The 7,051-nt window shown below is 36.6% G+C and overlaps 1 long non-coding RNA gene across 1 annotated transcript in view; it reads left to right on the top strand.

Annotated features, from left to right (window-relative positions):
• The window catches only part of LOC123522751, a 14,639-nt gene extending 8,511 nt beyond the window's left edge, over window positions 1-6,128 (top strand). The window contains exons 2-3 of the long non-coding RNA XR_006680973.1: window positions 2,765-3,083; window positions 6,043-6,128. This is a non-coding gene — a long non-coding RNA (uncharacterized LOC123522751). The remainder of the gene's footprint in view (window positions 1-2,764; window positions 3,084-6,042) is intronic.
• Window positions 6,129-7,051: the final 923 nt, after the last annotated feature.

The following is a 7,051-nucleotide window of genomic DNA, read 5'->3' as shown; positions in this document are numbered from 1 at the left end:
ACACCCTTACAGTCTCGGGAACCCAACAGGGCCGTTAGAGTTGCTATGAGTCGATATTGACTGAACAACTGTGAGTCCGGTATTTTGGGGGTTTGTGATAGAGATTTAAAAGCTTAAAAATATCATCATTTTGATAGATGCATTCCTTATGAAGGAGAATGTGCAATAGTAATAAGCATAATGTTCAAATATTTGGCAATGTAACAATACGCGGCTATATAAGTGTGGTTCATATGATGATGAGTTTATACCAGCATGAAACCTACAGTTATTCAATCAAACTCTAATCTAGGTGTTGCTGTGAAAATATTCTAGAAATCTGATTAAAAGCTATAACCAATTTACTTTAAGTAACACATATTGTCCTAGGTAACCTGAGGGCTTATGGTTTAGCCAGTTGGAAGATTTTCAACACATAACTGAAGATTACCCAGAGAGAAAGAAATTTTACCTGTAGATGACATTTTTAACCACAGCCTACCCTTTCAGCTGTACATTTCCCACAATCATGTAAGCCAATTACTTGCATTATTCATGTATCCATTTATCTTCCTACATATTTATCTTTCTTCCTACCTACCTTTCAACATCCATCTATCAAGCTATTTGATGGGAGCACTATTTGAAAGGTGCAGAAGTGTTCAGCTGCGAATTGATAGGTCTTTGACTGGAACACCAAGCCACTCTGTGGGAGAAAGCCTGGCAGCCTGTGTCTGTGTGTATGTAGGTGCTAAATGACACCACATACTACTGGTTGCAGTCATATGGAGGAACCCTGACTGATAATATAAAAAAAAACCATCCCAAGTAAAATTTGAAAACCATTTGGATTGATTTAAAATAGAAAAATATGCCATTTCAAAATATATAATCAGCAATTAATGTAGAGCTTAAAGTTAAATTTATAGCACTAAATACTTACATTTTAAAATTCCCCCTTGATATGTTTGAACAATTGAACTATTCAATTCTATGATATGTAAATTATGTGCCAATAAAATTTTTGAAAACTTTTTTTAACATAAAGAAAATATATATAAAAAGACATCAGATAAAAATGTGAGATACTAACATAACAAACTAGAAAAAAGTAGCATAACAAAAACCTGAGAAATTATTTCTAACAGGAAGCTTACAAAGAACAAGGATAATGAAATGGAAAATGGAAATATATAACAAAAAATTAATGAAAATAATAACTGGCTCATTGAAAAATTCAGTAAAAGTGAAAAAGTGATGAAAATTTAGCTAAGAAGGAAATACAAATGACCAATATCAGGAAAGAAAGAGGAATTAATGTTTTAGATTCTGCAGATATCTAAAACATAATCAACAAACATTATTTAAAAACTTTATTAAGAGACTTACCAAATAGAGTAAATGCACATTCTTCAAAGGCATGGATTTTCAAAGCACATTAAAGAAAAAAAAAGGTTAACCTGAATAATCTCATATCTATTAAATAAATGGAATTTTTAGTTAAAATCTTTACTATAAAGTAGATTCCAATTTTAGATACCTTTCATTAGTGAATTCCACCAATCACTTACTCAAAAAACTCTCTGCGATCGAGTTAAATGTGCCACTCAGCAAACCTCTAGGACAAGGTCAAGCTGCCCATGTGGGTTGCTGAGCTCCTTCCATGGGTAGAACATGTCATCTTTCTCGCCAGTGCGTGGCTGTGGATTTCAAACACAGCACCTTGTTGCTAATAGCCCAACTCATAACCGCTATACCAACAGAAGTGTTAATGCATAAATGATTAGTGCATTCCACTGCTTACTGACAGGTTGTCCCAAGACACCTGCTCTCATCTCGTTTCTCCTGAGCTTCTGCTCCTAGGCAATCTTCATGTGACTTAGCATCTCTCCCCAACCCCAACTCTGCTTCTTTCACTTGCTTGTCTAATATCTTTTCGTTCTGAAAAGAAGTTGGTTGGAAAACAAAAAAAGAAACAACAACAACAAAAAGAAGTTGGTTGGAGACACACACTATAGGAATCATGTGTCAGTAACATACAAAAGTAACCTGTTTCCCAATGGAATTATAAGCACAGAAGGCGTATTTGGGATTTAGAACACATCGCTTTGTTGGATGCAATCCAATTTATAACAAATCCCAACCTATGTTATAAAAAAGAGTAATCTTATTTTAACGTATTAATAAGCCTCCATTTCTAAACAAATATAGACATGCTTCATTCAGGTGGTATATAAATTTAGCATAGGTTCATAACGTTATATATAAAAATATTACAGGTAATAATTTACTAATAATTTTATTCAGTTTAAGGATAAATCTATAGAAACAAAATACTGACTGACAATGTAAAATGAATTATACCTGGGAACTACTAAGTAAAAAATATACATTTCTGATTAAATAGCTTGTACTTGACTACAATCTAAGATAGTCAATGTTATAAGTGGTAGTCTATGGTCATAAAAATGAAATATAGGGCTTCTTCATGCAGTTATGTGTTTATAAGTATTTGTTTTGGGTGTCCTCCCTCCTTCAACCTCTTCTGTCCTGACTTTTCATGGCCCTTCTTGCCTCAAGAGTAGGGCACGTGTGGTAGTTACATAATCTCGTGTCAACTTGATGAATAGAGTGAAAGGATAGAGGTTAACCTGTCAATCAGGTCACAATCTGACAGTACCACCTTGTGGGCATGGCTTTCTCCTAAGGAGGGTCCTGGAAAATCTCTTCTCTCTCTCTCTCTCTCTCTCTCTCTCTCTCTCTCTCTCTCTCTCTCTCCCTCCAGCTTCCTGCTGTTGAGACTCTCAGAGAGCTACCGGAGCCACACTAGGACCTGAGAGAGTTGTGGAGATGGGTCCACCGCCATTGGATCCACAAGACTTTGCACCCACTGGCCTGTGATCTTCCTGCATTTGGCATCATTTGTGTGTGGCTGTATGACCTAAAGATGGATTTATGGACCAAGATAGGACTCATGGACTTGATCTGGATTAGACTGAGATGTTTTCTTGATATATATTTGCTTCTTGAAATAAAACCCTTTCCTAGACATATATCAGTGTCTCTGGATTTGTTTTTCGAGTCAACCTGGCCTAACACAGCAGGTAAGGGAATGAGGACTATTGTTTCTCTCAGCTCAGCCTAATAGTTAAGGAAATTGAAATTGTGTGGGAACTTGCTTCAGGTCAAAAAAATGAGTTCAGTTCAGTTCATTTCCAGACTTGTAACTAATACTTGAATCACATGCCCTCCCTAACTGCTAAAATATACTCTCTTCCAAATCTGTTACATTTCTAAATTTGATAACTAATTTGAATGTTTCTTTTTAACCAACACTGCATATATAAGTCATACTGCACATTCAAGCACATTTAGTAATGAATTACAGTGCTGCAGTTCTTAAAGTTCCTTGACATGTTTTTACCCGATGTGCACATATTTAGTCTTTTCAAAGACAAATCTCCATTTCATTCTTTAATTGTCTTAACTGAATTTTGCCTCTTGTTGGACAAAAGATAATTATGACATTGCTTCTCACAAATTTTATTTTAAGCGATTTGTATTAAATTATTTAGCCGAATACTGCTAATATATTTTATACAATGATTTAATCTAAATAATGAAACTGTGATCTCTGCCTTCCATTGAATTTGTCATTAACAATGCTATTAGCTATGGATAGAATTAAAGATTGGAAATAATTCTCAGCTACTACATACATTCTTCTTTCTGTATTCTAATGAATTAATTTCTTACCATCTTTAATCTAGATTATCATTTTATAGCATACTGTTACACATCAGCAAATAATCCTAGATCATTTTCTTTGGCAGATCATCTCTCTAATGCTGCCAACCATAATCGAAAGTACGAATCAGGTCAGGAATTCCTCTTTGAATTATTCACTTCCATTCCATGATATTTTGTCATGCATCATTATGGACCAAAATGGGGTTTCTGCGATCTTGTCCAGGCAGACACTACATTGTGAAGCATGCTAAAAATAACACTCAAAGAATAAAAGCATTATAAAATGGGAGCTATTTACTCTAAAGTTTGTTTAAATTGTCTATGAAAGAAACCACATTGGACATTATTTTATTCGTGCTTGGCCTGACCTACAATGGAAATAGCCAAAAGCAAGACTCCAGGAATTGATGGAATCCCAATTGAAATGTTTCAACAAGTTGATGGAGCACTGGAAGCACTCACTTGTCTATGCCAGGAAATTTGCAGGACAGCTACTTGGCCAACTGACTAGAATAGATCCATATTTGTACCCATTCCAAAGAAAAGTGACCCAACAGAATGCCCGAACTATAGAACAATATTACTGATATCTCACACAAACAAAATTTCGCTGAAGATCATTCAGTAACTGCTAAAGGTTCAGATCAGTTCCCTAAGAGGACATGGAACCAGAGATGTCATTGTTCATCCGTTGTCAGATGGATCTTGGCTCAAAGCAGAGAATACCAGAAGGATGTGTACTTGTGGTTTCTTAACTATACCATGGCATTTGACTGTGTGGACCATAATAAACTATGGACAGCCTTAAGAAGAATAGGAATTCCAGAATATTTCATTGTGTTCCTGTGGAACTTGTACATGGATTAAGAGGCAGTTTTGCAAACACAACAAGAGAACATTGCATGGTTTAAATTCAAGAAACCTGTCAGGGTTGTATCCTCTCACCATACTTATTCAATCTATATGCTGAGCAACTAATCAGATAAACTGGATTATATGAAGAGGAATAAAGCTTCAGGATTTGAGGAAGGCTTATTAACAACCTGAGATATGCAGATGACACAACCTTGCTTGCTGAATGTCAGGAGAGCTTGAAGCACTCATTAATGAAGATAAAAAATGGCAGCCTTCAATATGGATTGCAACTCAATGTAAAGAAGACCAAAATCCTCACTGCTGGACCAATAGGTAACACCATGGTAAATAGAGAAAAGTTTGAAATTTTCAAGGATTTTGTCTAGCTTGGCTCCAAGATCAATTCTCATGGAAGCAGCAGTCAAGGGACCAAAAGACGTGTTATGTTAGATAAATCTGCTGCACGAGAGTGCATTAGAGTATTAAAAAGGAAAGCTGTTTCTTTGAGTACTGAGATGCACTTGACTCAAACCATGCTATTTTCTTCTTTTTAAATTACTTTTTTTAAACCATGATATTTTCTATGGCCTCATATGCATATGAAAGTAGGACATTGAATAAAGAAGACCAAAGAAGACTGGATGCAATTGAATTGTGGTGCTGGAGAAGAATATTGACTGCACAGCATCTGTGGACTGCTAAAAGGACAAACCGATCTGTGCTGAAAGAAGTAAAGCCAAAGCGCTCCTTAGAGTTCAAGATGGCAAGACATACTTTGACCTACAAGTCTTACATACTTTGGACCTACTGTCAGGAGAGATCAGTCCTTGGTGAAGGACATCATACTTGGCAACATGGAGGGGCAGCAGAGGAGAGGAAGGCCCTCAATGAGATGGAGTAACGCAGTGGCGGCCACAATGGGCTCAGGCCTGGGAATGATTGTGAGGATGATGCAAGACAGTGCAATATTTCATTCTGCTGTTTGTAGAGTTGCTATGGGCCAGGACCAACTTGCGGACACCTAACAGCAACAGATTGGATAATTTTTTGTAGTAATAATTCAGTATAGAACTATACTGATAGTTCTAGCACTAGCACCTTGACAAAGACATTCTAATATTGGTATCAGTATTAAGCAACTGACATCAGCACTTTCTTGGGGCAGGTCAACTTTTATCATTGGCCTGGACATATAACAAAATGTGTAAGGGGTGAGAAAGGCATGCTGCACTTACAGGTGTGTCTATTGGGATTGCACTTATTGAAAACAATATAAAACTCTAAACCAAAGTCATTGAATTAGATGGAAATCTATCAGTCTGATGTCCATGAAAAGTCTTTGTCTGATAGGGAAATATGAAATGGAAGTATAACAGTTCAAGCATGTGTCTCATCAAAGACAGGAATGTCTAGTCTTCTATTTTAATATTTTTCTCATTTGTTTCTTCATTGTTGCAGATCTCTGGAATTCTAGGCAAGATAATTTAAACAACTATAACAACAGACGACAGTCATGGAGTGGTTTCTGTCAGAGCAAAAGGAACAGACAGAAGAGGACAGTTGACTTTGTTCCTTTATGGATTGAATTGTGTCTCTCAAAAGTATGTATTGTGCATCCTAACACTTATAGATGCAATCCTGTTTGAGGCAGTGCTTCCTTTGTATGTCAACGAGAGCAATCAGCATTGGGTATGTCTTTAATCAATCACTTTTGAGATACAAAAAGAAGAGATGAGGTACAGAAGGAAGCACAAGCGGAGAAAGATGGATGCCAAGTGGTTATTATGCAGGAGCTAAGGAAGAGAAGGTCAAAGATAGAAATATCCCTCCCAGAGCACACAGAGCCCCTTTCCCAGAGAAGAACCCTGACATCGGATGCCTAGACTCCTTCCATTGTCATCAAGGTGATTCTGGCTCATTGCAACCCTATAGTACAGAATCCTACCACAAGGTTTCCCAAGGGTGTTCCTTAGGGAAGTAGAATGCTACGCCTTCCCACAGTGGAGCAACTCATGGGTTTGAACTGCTGACCTTTTGGAGAGCAGACAAGTGCTTAGCTAGTCTCCTCTAGCAGCTGAATTGGAGGAAATACATTTCCAATCATTAAAGCCACTCTCTTGAAGTATTTCTGTTATACCAGCTTTAAGAAAATAAGACAAGAGACCTTTCAAAAGTTAATTGTGTCACCAGAACTTGTCAGAATCATTGTATAAAGACAAAATATTTTGACACAGTTTAAACATGCCATTCATTAAAACTTCTGACTTATGATATTTCTGTTATTATATCACTGGTAAACCAAGACAGAATATAGGCTCACATTTTATTTTTAGTCAGAAAAAAATCTTCATATTCTCAGAAATACCACCTAGAACATTTCCTTTAAGTCTGTTTAATTGGGGCTATGCATCCTGGCTAGAAGTGATAAGAGAACTCTATCTGGAGTTTCATCAGGCAACCAACAGTG

Source organism: Echinops telfairi, unplaced genomic scaffold (genome assembly GCF_000313985.2).
Source record: "Echinops telfairi isolate 266 unplaced genomic scaffold, ASM31398v2 ScPeMD7_4;HRSCAF=17, whole genome shotgun sequence".
In the NCBI taxonomy this organism is placed as follows: domain Eukaryota; kingdom Metazoa; phylum Chordata; class Mammalia; order Afrosoricida; family Tenrecidae; genus Echinops; species Echinops telfairi.
The sequence above is the reverse complement of the archived record's forward strand: the minus strand, read 5'-3'. Positions and strand labels throughout refer to the sequence as shown.